General features: G+C 44.7%; 1 protein-coding gene across 5 annotated transcripts in view; it reads right to left on the reverse strand.

Annotated features, from left to right (window-relative positions):
• septin12 (septin 12) overlaps positions 1–17,951 on the reverse strand; it is a 353,537-nt gene that overhangs the window by 175,612 nt on the left and 159,974 nt on the right. The window contains exon 1 of one of the 5 annotated variants that reach the window (XM_052021388.1): positions 210–479. The exons of 3 other annotated variants lie outside the window; for them this stretch is intronic. The gene's annotated coding sequence lies outside the window, so the exon portion shown is untranslated. Of the gene's footprint in view, positions 1–209; positions 480–17,951 lie in introns of those variants that run through there. One more of the 5 variants, XM_052021386.1, reaches the window with a different exon arrangement.

A 17,951-nucleotide genomic window follows, 5' to 3' on the forward strand; every position in this document is an offset into this window, starting at 1 on the left:
TATTGCCATGTGCACAAGTAGTGAAGTACAGGTACAATAAAGAAAATGCTTGCAGCAGTATCACAGGAACCTCCCAAGAGGCGGATGGCAGTGGTTTTTGAAAATGCTTCAAAATATTACACAGGGGGTTTAGTGCAGCAGCGAACCTTCTCCCAGATACTCAAACCGGTTCTAAGGGAAAGTGTGAGAAATCACCTGATTGAACTCACCGACAGACTTCCTTGTTTCCTTCTGTAGTGAGAAGCGTCGCCTGGCTGAGCCACTAAACCAGGCAACTCCCCGTGCCGGGAATGTCTAGTGAAGCTGCAGGAGCGGAACCCCGGGTACAGATCACATCCGCAGAATTTATACCAGTTGCTGACTCTCTCGAACAACATTTGCAACAAGCAAGATAAAACAAAATCCTCCTTCCCGTCACATGACCGGGTGGCTGCGAATGTCGAAGCGACAATTGCTGCCTGCTGATCGGTATCTGCTGAAGATAACAAATTCAGCAGAAAACCTTACTGCTGTCCGAAGAAGTGAAGGGTAACCAATTCAAGAATGTATCAGAAAAAGAGTCACGGAGACAATAGCGCAGAATCTTACACTGTAACAATGTTTAAATGTCATTCTTCCCCCAGTTTATCTCAACCTGGTGATGAGTTTGTAACGTTTCAAATCATTTTTATTCAAGTTTACTGCTTCAGTCTTATAAATCTCAGCCGCCTGAAATCTAGGGAGGGAGGGAGAGGGAGAGGGGGAGGTGGGGGAGGGGAGGGGAGGGGGGAGAGGAGGGAGGGGGAGAGGGGAGAGGGGAGGGGAGGGGGAGGGGGAGGGGGAGGGAGAGGGGAGGGGAGGGGGAGGGAGGGAAGGGGAGGGGAGGGGGAGGGAGGGAGGGGGAGGGGAGGGGGGAGAGGGGAGGGGGAGGGAGGAGGGGGAGGGAGGGAGTGGGGAGGAGGGAGGAGGAGGGAGGGGGAGGGAGGGGGAGAGGAGGGAGGGGGAGGGAGGGGGAGAGGAGGGAGGGGGAGGGAGGGGGAGAGGAGGGAGGGGGAGGGAGGGGGAGAGGAGGGAGGGGGAGGGAGGGGGAGAGGAGGGAGGGGGAGGGAGGGGGAGAGGAGGGAGGGGGAGGGAGGGGGAGAGGGGGGAGGAGGGGGGGAGGGGGAGAGGGGGGGAGGGGGAGAGGGGGAGGAGGGGGGAGGAGGGGGGAGGGAGGAAGAGAAGGAGAGGGAAGAGGGCAGGAACAGTGCTCGAATCCTGCACAAGCTCACCCGCCATCCCCTTCTGGGACATCCCCCTGTGGGAGCCCCCACCAAACAGCAGGAAGGGTTCACGTTTGGGGCTTTGCTGCCACTGGCCCTGAAATGGCCATTCGCTCTGCCTTCACTACAACGCTTGTCACAAACATCTTGTGAATATAACCGGTTAAACATTGTTCTCAAAGCAGGGAAATGCACATCTCCAAGGAGATGGAGAAAAGCCTTAAAATGAGAGAGATGGTACGGTTAAGATGTTTTTAGCTCCATATTTTAAGAATCAAATGCTTCCTGTTTGGTTCCTGGGCCAGAATATTCTGTGGTCTAACAAATGACCACAGCTTTCTGAATGAATAGGGGCAATATCTCAGACATAAACGCCCCCAAAATGTGCTATTTTTAAACTGATCAATAAATACTAACCACACCCCACCAACTGGGCACTGGCCCTCCCAACCCAACGTGAACCAGCTACGAATTTCAACATGGAATTTCTTAGTACCACAGCAAGCAAGTGGGAAACCAAGATACTTAGGTTAGTGTAGTACCTGAACAGTAGCTGAGTTTGCAGAAATTTACTGTATCGATGCAAAAATTGCTGGTTGAACCATCGACTTTTGCCCATTGATGCTTCCTGATTTGATTTACTTGGAACTCATTGGGAAGCTGCCAGTTAATTATTGGCAGGCCACCATCAGTATGCCCCTTGTCAATGTCGGCAGTGCATGAAGTTCCCCTGCTAGATAGTAACATTTGCTCTAAAATCACTGTCCTTGCGAACTTTGCTTTTCCTGTACAGTTTGTGTGCATAACAAATGAGCTGGTCATAGAGTCATACAGCATGGAAACAGGCCCTTTGGCCCATCGTGTATCAAGTACCTGCCTTTACTAATCCTATTTACCAGCACTTGACCCATAGCCTTCAATGCCTTGGCAATTCAAGTGTCATAGAGCACGGAAACAGGCCCTTCGGCCCAACTGGTCCATACCGACCAAGATGCCCATCTAAGCTAGTCCCATTGGCTAGTGTTTGGCCCATATGCTCTCTAAACCTTTCCTATCCATGTACCTGTCAAACTGGCTTTTAAAAATTGTCATTGTACCTGCCTCAACCACTTCCTCTGGCAGCTCATTCCATGTACAAACCACCCTTTGTGTAAAATAAAGTTGCCCCTCAAGTTCCTATTAAATCTTTCCCCTCTCACCTTAAACCTCTAGTTCTTGATTCCCCAACCCTGGAAAAAAGACTGGTGCATACACCCTATCTATGCCCCTCGTGATTTTATACACAGTGATTATACAAATACTAATTAACTGCAAGAGGACTCGTATCCCTCTCTCAGGCAACTGCCCTTTGAGTGAAAATATTCTTCCTCAGATCCCCTCTAAATCTCCTCCTACCCCGATACTTTGATGAAATTTTTGGGAATAAATAAACACAAGACATTTACCACAAATATCTGTAGTCTAACTATTAGACTGACTATAGATTTACTACTGGTATTTATGGACAAGTGATATTGGAAACCAGTAGTATCAAGGCGGCTTTGAAGATCTAATATCGCCATCGATACCGATGGATTTGGATTATGATATTTATTTATAGTATGTCTTTTGTAAATTGTACCAAGTGAATAATAAAGATCGAGCGTACTATGCCCCCCACGCCCCCGTGGTCAAGATAGCTAGTGGTAGTATGACGAGGGTGGTAGTATGTAAAGCTCATGTTCGCTTGGTGATGAACAATCCAGAGTTAAATATTTTGACTGTTGTGACTGCCTTCCACCTGGTTGTTACTGTTCTCTTATTGTGAGGGTGGGACCCCATCTCGTTATCGGATTACATCTTGTGGACGCGACACATTAAACTGCAAAAAGTGCACATAACCAATCTTTTGGATTGGTGTGTTTCCAAATCTATACCCTCTGATTATAAACATTTCTGCAAGGGGGAAACATTTCCCACTATCTCCCCTGTCTATGCCCCTCATAATTCTGTATACCTCATTCAGGTCCCTCCTCAGCTCCTATGTTTTATGCCCTGGCTAATGAAAACAAGTAGCCGAATTCTTAACTACCTGTGCTGTTGCCTACAGGAATTCTTAGACTTGTACACCAAGGTCTCTCTGTTCCTCAATACTTCTGAGAGTCCCACCATTTATTGTATATATCATACCTTTTATCGTCCTCCCAAAATTCTTTATTAGTCACATGTACATCAAAACACACAGTGAAATGCATCTTTTTGCGTAGAATGTTCTGGGGGGCAGCCCGCAAGTGTTGCCACGCTTCCAGCAGCAACATAGCACGCCCAGAACTTCCTAACCCCTAAGTCTTTGGAATGTGGGAGGAAACCGGAGCACCCGGAGGAAACCCACGCAGTCACGGGAAGAATGTACAAGCTCCTTACAGGCAGCGGCTGGAATTGAACCCGGGTTGCTGGCACTGTAATAGTGTTATGCTGACCGCTACACTACCGTGCCTCACATTTTTAAAGATTGAATTCCATCTGCCATTTCTCTATCCATCTTACCAACTGATCAATATTGTTCTGTAGCCAAAGATTGCTCTTCTCCATATCAACACACCACCAATCTTCATGTCATCTGGAAACTTACTGATCATACCTCCTACATTCACATCCAGATTGTAAATGTATATATCTACATGCAAAAGTCCCAGCACCAATTCCTGTGATACACCACTGGTCACAGGCTTCTAATCACAAAAGAACAACATTCTACCCTCTATTTGGATCTAGTTTGCCAAGTTGACTTGGATCCCATGAGCTTTTACCTTTGAACCAATCTCCCATATGGCACCTTGTCAAAGGTCTCACTGAAGTCCGTGTAGACTTCATCAACTGCACTACGCTCGATGAATCCTTGAAAAGTTTAATCAAAATAGACAGACACGATCTCCCCTTAACTAGGCCATGCTAACGAACCCTGATCAATCCCTGTCTTTCCAAGTGCAGATTAATCCTGTCCTTAGAATTTATTCTGATAATTTTCCTACCATTGTTGTGAAAGCTTTGTATGGTACAGGAGCCTGAAGACCCACACTCAACGACTTAGGAACAGCTTCTTCCCCTCTTCCATCAGATTTCTGAATGGTCCATGAACCCACGAACACTGCCTTGTTATTCCTTTTTTTTTGCACTATTTACTTATTTTGTGATTTATAGTAATTCTTATGTCTTTACACTGTACTGCTGCCACAAAACAACAAATGTCATGTCATACAAGTCAGTGATAATAAACCTGATTCTGATTCTGATAGTGTCGTTATTAATTTACTAGCTGAGCAGCCAAGGTTTCAGACTCTGAGCTACAGGCATGAGTTTGAAACCTGCCTTGGCAGCTGATGAATTTACATTCAAGTAATTTAAAAAAAAGCAAATTTCAAACGGCCAAACTGTAGTAAAAACCCAACTGGTTTTTACTACAGTTTGGCAGTTTGAAATTAGCTTTAGAGAAGTAAATCTGCCAGTTTTACCCAGACTAGCCCCAATGTGACTCCAGACCCATCAATGTGGTTGATTTAAATGACCACATCCCGTGCATGAATAATTAGAAAAAACATTGTTGTTAGATTGTCAGCCTGACCATGATGTTGTGTCAGATACTTGAATACTCACATTACAGATCATGTGTGAAAAATAATCAATAGGGCAGGGCGCTTGGGGTACCTGTGTTGTACTTCAACAAGTGTCACCGCCTGAGAGAATCAAGTGTGTTGTGAGAATGAGGAACTAGGCGGCATCTATCATCAAGGATCTCCACCATCTGGGTCATGCTGTCTTCTCGCTGCTACTGTTGGGCAGGAGGTACAGAAGCCTGAAGTCCCACACCACCAGGTTCAGGAGCAGCTACTTTCCTACAACCATCAGGTTTTTGAACTGACCTGCACAACACTAACCCCACCTCAGCAATGGAACACTAAGGACCACCTCATGCACTGCCATGGACTTGTCTTCGACTGTGTCTTTGATTTTTTTATTGCACTAAGGTCTTCCTTTTGCACAGTCTTTTTTTTCACTGTTTGATATAATTTTATGTATAATTTATATCCTGTGTGTGGTCTGTACCTAAGTGCCAGTGATGCTGCTGCAAGCAAGTTTTTCATTGTACCTGTACCTTACTGTACAATAAACTGGACTTTAGTACTAGAGAAATTGGTGAGCTTGAGTGATAATTCCCATGGACCTGATAATTTACATTCCAGGATTTTGAAAGGAGTGGCTTTAGAGATAATGGATGCTCTGGTTATTATCTTCCAAGGTTCTGGAATTGTTTCTGGAGATTGCAGGGAAACAAATGTGGCCCCACTGTCTTAATAAAGGAGGGAGAGAGAAAACAGGGAATTACTGACCTAACATCATTGGGTAGGGAGAATACTGGAATCTATAATGAAAGAACTAATAACAGAACATCTTCAAAAGAACAGTAGGATTAAGCAGCCTAGGATTCACTTACCACTGAGGGAATGCAGTGAAGGCTGGTGCAGGGATGGTATGTTTGCCATCTGAGGAGAGTTTGAGTAGACCAGGACCAAATTCTTTAGAGTTTAAAAGAACGAGAGATCTCATCAGAATTTACACTATTCCTAACGGACTGAACAGGCTGGATGCGGAGAGAATGTTATCACTGACAGAGGCGACACAGTTAGAAGAGAAGAGGTCGGCTGTTTAGGACTGAGGTGAAGTGAAATTTCTTCACTCAGTGGGTGGTGAACCTTTGGAATTCCCTCCCTGGGAGTGATGCAGATGGTCAGTCATCACGTTCATTCAGAACAGGGGTCAAGAGATCAGAGGGAATGAAGGGAAATGGGGATGGTGTTGGAAAATGATGCTGAAGTGGAAATATCAGCCGAATGTCAGAGTGGGCTTGAAGGGCTGATGGTCTGCTCCTTATTAGATCAGATTAGCTTATTGTTATATGCACCAGGGTGCGATGAAGTTCCTTGTTCACATGAAGTTCACAGAGTAAACAGTATACATGGTAACCATGAATACAAATACGACAATGAGCACAAAATGGCAGAATAGTGCAGAGACTGTAGCGCAATCTGAAGTAGTGCAAAAAGAAATGCTACAGTGACAATAGCAGAATAACCAAGAGAGGTAGTGTTAAGAGTACGAGAATGTGGCCAGCTCATATTCCTTTACGTTGTTACCTTTAGGTGGGGAGGACTGGGCTGTTTTTTCATCCCTCCTCTCCCCTGGATCCACCTATCAACATCCCCCCTCACCTGGGTCCGCCTATCAACATCCCCTTCTCACCTGGACCCACCTATCACCTGCCAGCATCCTCATCTCACCTGGATCCACCTATCAGCATTCCCCTCTCCCGTGGATCCACCAACTAACATCCGCCTCTCACCTGGATCCACCTAGCAACATCCCCCTCACCTGGATCCACCTATCAGCATTCCCCTCTCACCTCGATCCACCTATTAACATCCCCCTCTCACCTGGATTCACCTATCAGATTTCCCCTCTCACTTGGACTCACCTATCACCCTCCAGCATCCCCTCTCACCTGGATTCACCTATCACTCGCCAGCTCTTGCTCCACCCCTTCCCCTCACCTTTTTATACTGGCTATCTCCCCTATTTCTTTCCAGTCTGGTGAAGGGTCTCGACCCAAAACGTTGACTGTCCATTTCCTTCCATAGATGCTGCCTGACCCGCTGAATTCCTCCAGCTTTTTGTGTGTTGCTCGAGATTTCCAGTATCTGCAGTCTCTCTTGTGTCTCCATAGCTCTTCCACCTGATACCTCTGGGCCTGTACTCGATGGGGGATGAGGGGGGATGAGGGGGGATACCTCTGGGCCTGTACTCGATGGGGGATGAGGGGGGATGAGGGGGGATACCTCTGGGCCTGTACTCGATGGGGGATGAGGGGGGATGAGGGGGGATCTCATTGAAACCTACCAGATACTGAAAGGCCTGGATAGAGTGGACGTGGAGAGGATGCTTCCATTAGTAGGAGAGTCCAGGAGCCGAGGGCACAGCCCGAGGCTCAGAATAAAGGAATATCCCTTTAAAGCTGAAATGAGGAGGAATTTCTTCAGCCAGAAAGTGGTGAATCTGTGGAATTCGTTGCCACAGAGGGCGGTGGAGGCCAAGTCATTGGGTGTATTTCAGGCAGAGATTGATAGATTCTTGACTGGTGAGGGGGTTAAGGGTTACGGGAAGAAGGCGAGAGAATGGGGTAGAAACAATAATCAGCCATGATTGAATGGTGGAGCAGACTTAATGGGCCAAATGGCCTAATTCTGCTCCTATATCCTATGGTCTAAATCCCACTCCAGAGACTTGAGCATGGACATAAAATCCATGTAGTTTTAAGGGTGAGTTGCACAGTCAGAATTGGAACCTATCATTAAACCAAGGCCACATCCAGCCTCATAGGTGTCAATATTTACTCATTACAGAGCAGGGTTGTCCCTGATATCATAGGTGGAATATCTGTCCCTCACACAAAATATATAAGGTAAGATATCTTTATGAGTCACATGTACATCGAAACACAGTGAAATGCATCTTTTTGTGTAATGTTCTGGGGGCAGCCTGCAAGTGTCGCCACGCTTCCGGCGCCAACATAGCATGCCCACAACTTCCTAACCCCTACGTTTTTGGAATGTGGGAGGAAACCAGAGCACCCGGAGGAGACCCACGCAAACATGGGGAGAACATACAAACTCCTCACAGACAGTGGCCGGAATTGAAACCGGGTCACTGGTGCTGTAAAGTGTTGCGCTAACCGCTACACTACTGTATCTGATCAGCAGTTTGTGGGATTTTACTGTGTATGCATTTACTGCTGTGTTTCCTAAATTGCAATCATCACTACACCCTGAACTATTTCATTGGCTGCAAATTATTTGTTGGATGATGCAAGAAGTGCTGAATAAATGCATGGTTTTCATTTGTAGAGACAGGGCCCAATCAGAACCATTCTGAGGGATTCCCCCCTTTACAAAATGCAGACTCTGGTTGGAGCATTAACTAATCTATGCACTGCACCTCACTTCCAGCAGAACTCCCTGTTTACACAATCCCAAATCATTCACCTTCATTTTCTACCAACAGAGTGCCAGTGGAGTTATTAACTGACAGTGAACTCAATAGGATGAAAGCTGGAATAAGTTTGTCATGGAAAGGAAACACCTGTACGCTTTGCTTATTGCCCTTCCCTTAAAGCTACTGCGGTTGCAGCTGCCAGTATGTTTCCCACAGCCAATTCCCAGGATATTCCTCAATTTGCCCACTAAGTCTTGAACGGTATTGATTTCTTTGGAATATTTTACAGAGTGAGGCTCCCAAGTCAACAAGCCTGTTGCATAGAAGAAAATATCCACTAGTCTGGAAAAAGAAAAGCAGCCAGTACAATAATTTTGCCTGTAACACGTGATGCAGCATACCAAATATTTATTTCTGTTCTCTAGAAATCAGATTTTACTTTCTTATGGTCAATAAACGTGCTGTATGTAGCATTAACAACCCACAAAAATTTGTGAAACTGGGCAGAACACTCTGGGATCGAATCACGCGTTAAAACATAGCCGGTTTGGTTCCCATCAGGATCTCCCTGGGAACCTCACAGCTGCCACATTATTGCCGTGCTGATCACCAGGATGACCGTCAAACCTTAAATGAACCTTCCTCCGTGGCAGATACGCAACAGCTGCAGGATTGACTGCCCGGGGAGTGATGGAAAACATGGAGAAAGGGAACAAGGCAACTGTGACTGTCTGCCCCGATCAAGTCCTATGTCACGGGGTGACCCACATACCTCTGCAAAGTGCAGGATGGTCAAGCGGACAGTAATTGTGGCACGGATGGGATTTGCCCAAGAGGCTACAAAAAGTAAAGGGACAATGGCTTCCTTTATAAGATATCTTTATTAGTCATGTGTACATCGAAACACACAGTATCTTTTGCGTAGAATGTTCTGGGGGCAGCCAGCAAGTGTCGCCACGCTTCCGGTGCCAACATAGCATGCCCACAACTTCCTAACCTGTACGTCTTTGGAAAGTGGGAGGAAACTGGAGCACCCAGAGGAAACTCACGCAGACACGGGGAGAACGTACAAACTCCTTACAGACAGCGGTGGGAATTGAACCCGCGTCGCTGGCGCTGTGAAGCATTACGCTAACCACTACACTACCATGCCTTTGCAAACTGGTGGGGGCTGTGTGCAAGACGTCAATGTTACGGAGCAATTCCTGTAACTGGAGGTCTCGTGGGTTGGCGCGGTGGCACAGCTAGCAGAGCCGCTATTTCACAGGCTCCAGCGACCCAGGTTCAATCCAAGACCTCCAGCACGGGAGTTTCTACTGTACGTTCTCCCTGTGACCACGTGGGTTGCTTCTGGGTGCTCCGGTTTCCTCCCATATCCTGGAGGCATGCTGGTTAATTGGCCACTGTAAGCTGCACCTAGTGTGTAGGTTTGTGGCAAAATCTTGAGGGGGGGGAGGGGGGGGAGAGTTGATGGGTGTATAGGAAGAAAAGGCTGCAGAGAAAAAAATTAGTGGATTATGGGATTGCCCTGGGAGGCAGCATAGACTCGATGGACTGAATGACCTCCTTCTATGTTGTAAAGAAACACGGAAATATTGCTGATTCTTACACAATGTGTTCCTGGCTTTTTTGTCAGTGTTCAGTGATAGTTGTCGGCTTCACCCTAAAGTTCCAATTTACACCAGCATTGGAGAAAATGTTCAGCGTGTAACTTGTGTTGTCATTAGATGCTGCAAAAATGTTAAATGCATGAAGGTGAATTGCCCACAGAAATACCTGCACAATTTCCTGCTGGGCACAAGTTCACCAGGAAAGGTTTGCTAGCACAATCCTAACTAAAGTGTCTTTTACGTACAAGAAACAAGGACTAATGTATCTAATTTCTAGCCTTATATTTTCCCAATGATGCAGATCCTAAATTAAGAATATTGAATCGCCTGGAATATCAGTGTGAAAACTGCTTGGGTTTTTAAACTGCAATTTTTTATTTGTGAGTTTTAGGTTTTCCAGAACCTTTTAGGTCTGGGGAAGTAATCTTCATAAAATAGCAGCAGCTGGCTGCACTTTGTCAAGTTGACTGCCACAGGGTTGTGGAAAAACTATAGTTCTGTTCTGGAACAAAATTACTAAATATTGTAAACTTGACTCACATCAGTCTATGTGACGTTACAAGCAATGTGCCACTAGGATCGGCCCTGGGTCTTAAAGTTTTACAATTTATATAAATGAGTTGGAAGAAGGGAGTGAAATATGTTTGCTACATCTGCTGATGTCACAAAAATAGGGAAGAAAGCAAGTTGCAAAGTGGACAATAGGAGATTGCAAAAGGATATAGATGGGTTAAGTGAGTGGATAAAATTTGGCAAATGGAAGGTAATATGGGAAAATATGAAATTGTCTATTTGGCAGGAAAATTTTAATATTTGTTTTCTGAATGGTGAGAGATTGCAGAGCTAAGTGTCCTCATGCATGATTCACAAAAGAAGAGCATGCAGTTGCAGCAAATAACTGGAAAACTAATACTTTATTGTGAGGTTAACTGGACATAAATTTAAGAGATTATGCTACAATTATGTAGATTAGTGACAGCACATCTGGATCTCATTTAAGGAAGGATCTGTATGCAATGGAAGCAGTTTGAGAGAAAGTTCACGAGACTAGTACCTGGGATCGACAAGTTATCTTGAGAGGACAGTTGGCCAGGTTAGGCTTGTATCCACTGGAGTTTAGAAGATTGAAAGGGGACGATTGAAACATAAAATCCTGAGGGGATGAAAATCAAAAAACTATAGGTGCTGGAAACGTGAAGTATACCAATTCAGACTGAAGGTCTTCGACCTGAAAGGTTAAATTTTTCTCATCCCACAGGTGCTACCTGACCTACTGAGTGTTTCCAGCATTTTCTGTTTTTATTAAGGATCCTGAAAGGTCTTGACCCTTGAAGGATCCTGAAGGCTTCCATTTTATCAAGAAGGCAAATGGAATGTTAGCTTTCATTGCTAGAGGGATTGAATTCAAGAGCAGGGAGGTTATGCTGCAACTGTACAGGGGACTGGTGAGGCCGCACCTGGAGTACTGTGTGCAGTTCTGGTCTCCTTACTTGAGGAAAGATATACTGGCTTTGGAGATGGTGCAGAGGAGGTTCACCAGGTTGATTCTGGAGATGAGGGGGTTAGCCAATGAGGAGAGATTGAGTCGCCTGGGACTATACTCACTGGAATTCAGAAGAATGAGAGAGGATCTCATAGAAACATAAAAAATTATGAAACGGATAAATAAGATAGAGGCAGGAAAGTTGTTTCCACTGGTAGAATAGAACTAGGGGCCATAGCCTCAAGATTTTGGGGAAGATTTAGGACGGAGATGAGGAGAAACTGCTTTTCCCAGAGAGTAGTGAATCTGTGGAATTCTCTGCCCAGGGAAGCAGTAGCGGCTACCTCATTAAACATATTTAGGATGCAGTTAGATAGATTTTTGCATAGTAGAGGAATTAAGGGTTATGGGGAAAAGGTAGGTTGGTGGATCTGAGTCCACGGCCAGATCAGCCATGACCTAATTGAATGGCGGAGCAGGCTTGACGGACCAGATGGCCTACTCCTGCTCCTATTTCTTACGTAATTATGTTGACTAATTGGACGTGAAGAGAACGTTTCCTCCTGTAGGGGAATCTAGAAAGAGGGGTCACTGTAAACAAGGGGTTGCCTATTTAAGGCTCAGATGAGGTATTTTTTTTCTCTCAGTGCACCATGAGTCTTTGGAGCTTTCTTCCTCAAAGGTTGCTAGAAGCAGAATCTTGGATATTTTTAAGGTGGAGTTAGATTGATTCTTGATAAACTGGGGTGGGGGGGGGGGGGGGGAGAGGGGGAGTTACCGCAGGGTTTGCCACAGAATTGCAGAGTTTGAGGTTACAATCAGATTAGCAATGATGTTATTAAATGGCAGAGCAGACTCAAAGGGCGAAGTAGCCGACCCCTGCTCCTAATTCATATGTTCAGGTGCTTTACTAGATTGGCAATACTAAACATGGATTTCAGAACATCATGGCTGTAGCTGTAACAATTCACCAAATTATGTTAAATATTTCCAACACAAGGCAGTGATAGAGAAGTCTTGGAATTCTCTGAACTATTATGTAAAGGCAGCAAAGTGGTGCTGCAGGGAGAGTAGCTGTTTCACAACTGCAGCAACCTGGGGTTTGATTCTGACCTTGGGTGTATCTGTGTGAGGTTTGTACATTCTTCCCGTGACCACGTGTGTTTCCGGTTTCCTCCCACATCTCAAAGACATGCTGGTTGTTAGGTTAATTGGCGACTGTGAATTACACTTAGCATAGGTGGCTAGTGGGAGAATCTGGGGAATGTTAATGAGCATGCGTGGGGGAAGAAGTTAGGGGAAAATAAATGGAGTCATGGGATTGTTCTTGAGAGCTGGCACAGACTCGGTGGGCTGAATGGCCTCCTTTGGTGTCAACAGGAAATATAATAATTACAATGAACTAATTCAATTAATTTGATCTGGGTGGTTTACAGGATGCTGCAATAAAATGTAATATTAAATGACTCAAATGAATATGTGTATGTTTGAAACACACTGCAAGGTGTGGCACTGGGACAGTGTAGAAAGTCTCAGGATCAATACCCTTTGCAGAAGTAGCAGTAAGGAAAGATTGGCATTTATGTTGTGCCTTTCCCCAACCACAGAATACCATAGAGAAATTAACAGCTAATAAAGCACATTTGACACATGCTCATGTGAATATAGGAATATATAGCTATGGTAACCAATTCACACACGACAATCTCCCAGATATAGCAATTAAGTAAGAACCAATTGTGAGATAAACCTGGGCCACGATAAGCAGAACACCATTTCATTATGTGACCACTTTTGGTCCACCCATTGTCTCACACTATTTGTCCAATATCCAGTAATGGATCAACAGAAATTGCCTCCAACTATATATTGGGAAGACCAAAGTCATTGGCATACCCACCCACTCCAACTCTTACTGGCAGCTAAAACAGATGCAGTCTGTTCATAATTGGGGACTTGTATTTGACCCCAAGTTGAATTTTGGATTTCATGTCCATACCATCACTAAAATCTATTTCCTTGTCCATAAGATTGCTCTAATGCAAAACTACTTAGCTGTGCCTTTGCTGAAACACTCATCTAGACTAATCCTGCACACTCTGGAAAACACTGGAATCTATATTAAATATAGATAGAGGGTACTTAGTTGAGCCTGCCAAAGCTTACTGCACTCCACATCTGAAATCTGGTTCTACTGGAGCCAATGTCACTCTCTGTGGAACCACACCTTAGCTCAAGGGAGATCAAGGTAAAAGTGAGATAAGGCAAGAAGCATTCAGACTGACCTGCCCAGTTCTACATTCAATCCCCACTCTGCTGAGCTCCCCGCTCTTGTTCAGGCCAAATGTAGGACTATTTGGGTACAGGTAGAGAGCTCAGCTGGGGCTGCCATTTTCAACCGCTAGCCAGCATAGCCATATGGTGGGATATTGGGATGGCTTCTCTATTAGGATGACGCTAATTTTTTTAAAAGACTTACTTATTCAAATGCTGCGAACATCACTGGCAATGCCAGTATTTACTGCCCGTTCCTAATTGCCCCTGATCTGAGGAAGTAGTTAAGAGTTAACCATATCGGGGGATCTGGAGTTACATGTAGGTTAGCCTTGGTAAGGGTGGTAGATTTCCTTTCCTCAAGGGCATTGGTGAACAAGGTGGATGTTCACAAAAATCCTATAGTTCCATGGTCACTATTACTGATACTAAATTTTTATTCCAGATTTCAATGTTGAATTTAAATTCCTCAACTACCAAGTTGGGATTGCAACTCATAGCTCTGGATCAATGGTCCAGGCCTTTGGTTATCCCAGCGACCATGTTCTAATAACAATATAACCCATAAACACACTTAGGACTGATGCACGGGCAGAATTTATGAGTGGCCCCAATAGGAATGTTTCTCCCCATTCATTGGTCTTCGAGAAAATCCCATGTAAACTCACATGTGAAGTATGGTCTTTTGGGTAACGTGCCAGAAGGCAACTGTGACGTGAGTCAGGAAGCAAGAGCTTCAGGGAGGCAGGCAGGAGGGAGAGAAAACTGGCAGAAGACAGTTGTGAAGACAGAAGATAGTTGGCAGCTCTGGAGTGAACCACATGCTCTCAGTCACTCCTGGCTCAGCTCATCTTGAACCTGCTCGCACAGTCAAGCAGACACAGAAGTGGAAGACAAGCTGCAGGTCAGGTGCTCACTGAGCCCAGCAGAGGAGCACCAATGTGCTGGAAAGAGGGACAGTCATACCTCACAGGCTAACACAAGGAAGGGCCGGTGCACAAGTAGCTTCAGCTGAATGGGGTCACCAACCCTGTGGGAAAAGCTAAGTGTCTGAATAATTTGAATGTTTTTAATTGCTTGTAAGGCATTTTTAATTAAAAATTGATCGAAATTATTCACATAAATTTACTACTGCTGCATAGCAGCCCAGTTTGATCCTGACCTCTGGTGCTGTCTGCGTGGAGTTTGCGCATTCTCCCTTTAAGCACAACGGGTTTCCTCTGGGTGCTCCGGTTTCCGTCCACATCCCAAAGGAGTGCTTGTTGGTTAATCGCCTGCGAGGAACTGCTTCTACTGTAGGTGGGTGGCAGGAGAATCAGAGGGGGGATTTGATGGGCATGTGAGAGAGAATAGGTCACAGGGAAAGAAGCACTGAGAGCTAGCATAGACCTAATGGGCTGAGTGGCCTCCTTTTATGCTGTAGGAAAATATATTAAGTATATAAGTATGAATAGATTATAAGTGTCTGACTAATTAGAAACAGTTAAAAGTACTTTAAAAGCCTTTGATGGTGGTGAACTATGTTACTTTGCCAAGCCAACTGGCTGCTCTGCTGAATCTTACTAAATTCATGGCTACACAGTATAATGATGTGCAACTGACAGGCTGCTGGGGGAACTCAGGGGGGCAGGCAGCATCTGAAGAGGGAAATAGACCCTTCAAAATTCCAGCATCTGCAGTCTCATGTGTCTCCATAACGATGTGTCATCTTTTTTTTATATTTCAGGACTCCTTGGCAATCAAGAAGCTTGATAAACTGAATGGCCCTGGTAATCTAGCAGCTGGATACATGCCCAGCTGAGTACATCAGTTACCAGCAGTCCCATCACTGTGTGACTGAGTGATTTGAAGGGATGCAGCAACTAACCCAGATGGTGATTCTGGTGCACAGCGCACCTTCAGCTTTTCTCAAGCTTCACTAACTGTAATCCGATCCTGGTTTCCCGCTGATCTAAATCTGTGGACGAGGAAGATCCCAGAGCCTTGGACATGAGCCAGAAGAACAGAAAATAAAAATAACACAATCAAAATAAATAAATCCCATTTTAGAGCTATTTTGACTGAAACACTCATCCAGAATGCCTAAGGTAAATTGGTTGGAATTTCAACTACTAAATGAATACAAGTTGCTAATATCTGTTATTCTAATTGATAAGAATGAGGTCAAGGAGATGAATTTCACACTGCGAAGCATCAATCCAAAATGTTCTATTGGCACGATGTAATCCATACAGTACAATGATGGTTAAGTCACCAACAGCTATTGATATAAAGACGCGAGTTTGAATCTCACCATGGCAACTGGGGAAATTAAGTTCAAGTAATTAAAAAGAAAGCCAGTCTCAATAATGATAGCTTCAAAACTACCGGACTGTAATAATAAAAACCCATCTGGGAAGGAAATCTGTCGTCCTTACCTGCTCAACTCTACCCATAACTCTAGACCCACTCCTACCTTCCAGCTCAATTCAGGCGCTTTTAGAGATGGGCAATAAATGACAACACAGCACAGGAACAGGCCCTTCGGCCCACGATGTCTGTGCCGGCCATGATGCCAAATTAAACTAATCCCTTCTGCCTCCATATCCCTCCATTCCCTGCATATTCATAAGTCTATCTAAAAGCCTCTTGAAAGCCACTATCGTATCTGCTTCCACCACCATCCCTGGCAGCCCGTTCCAGGCAACATTGCCAGCAATATTCATATCCCCTGAATGAATAAATCTTTAAAAGATAACAGTGGAACACAAATGTTTCAAATGGGGACACAAGAAATAAGAAATGACCATCCGACCCTGAAAGGTGATTCAGTCATTCAATAAAAATAACAAAACAAAACAAATAAATCCCATCTAAGAGCTATTTTCCCATTCAGAGCTGATCCGCTACCTCGTCCACTTTCTCGCTTAATTCCATATCCCATGATTCAGTCACTGTGCAAAAATACTCAATGACTGAGCTTCCATACTCTGCACTGAATTCCAGAGAATTACAACCCTCTGATTAAAGAGATTTCTCTTCACCTCTGCTCTGAATGGCTGTCTCGTCGTCCTTGGAACTTTGCCCCTGAGTTCTAGGTTGCTTTGCACCATCGATCCTGTCAATCCACCTCAAAATCCTATGTTTCCCAATGAGATCATCTCTCATTCTTCTCAACTCCAGCTACATATAAGCCAATCAAACGCAGCTTTCATTAAAGGACAACCGCATCCCCCCCCCCCCCCCCCACCCCGCCCAGGAGTCAGTCTGTGAATCTACACAGCACCATCTCCAACGCAAAATATATCTCTCCTTTAGGGAGACCACAGTTGCACATGGTACTCTGGGTGTGGTCTCACTGAAGATTGAACTTCGACAGCCTCATGAATCCCCTTCACAGACTGTCCAGGGCTATCATACTCATGTGGCAGGAATGGAAAGGGTGTTTTCATACAGAACCAATTGAAAGGTCAAAAAACCTGGGTGGATAGAAACCCTAATGAAGTTGTCGCTTAGATGTGCAGTGACTCTTTGGCCCATTGTGTCCATGCTGACCATCAAGTACCTACCCATGTATGTTAACCTCATTCACCAGCACTTGACCTGCAGCCTTCTATGCCTTGGTGATTCTAGCGTATACCTAGATACTTAAAGATTGTAGGAGTACTTGCCTCCACCACCCCTGTTCCGGTTTATTTACGAGAACAATCTGTCTAGGTCTGGGTTGCTTTCCTTGGAGCAAAGGGGACAGAGGAGAGATTTAATCGAGATGTACAAAATGATGAAAGTATAGAGAGGGTGAAATAAAAGAATTATTTCTCTTAGCAGAGAGAATCATAACTAGGGAACCTGGATCTAAATTAATAGTAGGACTGGAAGGGATCTGGAGATATTGGTACTGGTATTGGTTTATTATTGTCACATGTACCGAGGTACAATGAAAAACTTGTCTTGCATACTGTTCGTACAGATCAATTCATTACACAGTGCATTGAGGTAGTACAGGGTAAAAACAATAACAGAATAAAAACAATAACAGATATTTTTGTCATGCAAAAGAGTGGTGGGAGTTTGGAACTCACTTGGCTGAAAAGGTGCAAGAGGATACCTGGAAGAGCATTTGAAATACCATGTCATACAAGAGGCAGGAAGCAGGGTTAGCTTAAGTTGCTCATTTTTTTAATGCTGGAATGGACATGGTGGTTCAAGGGCTTCCTGTGGCTTGAATTTCCATAATTCATTGCCAAAACTTGATATATCAGATTGGTATCTGTCCAAGAGTCCTAACCAACATCCACACTTCAGTAACTGTTAATAGCGATCAGAAATACAAATCGACTC

The sequence above is a fragment of the Pristis pectinata genome, chromosome 8 (genome assembly GCF_009764475.1).
Source record: "Pristis pectinata isolate sPriPec2 chromosome 8, sPriPec2.1.pri, whole genome shotgun sequence".
NCBI lineage: Eukaryota > Metazoa > Chordata > Chondrichthyes > Rhinopristiformes > Pristidae > Pristis > Pristis pectinata.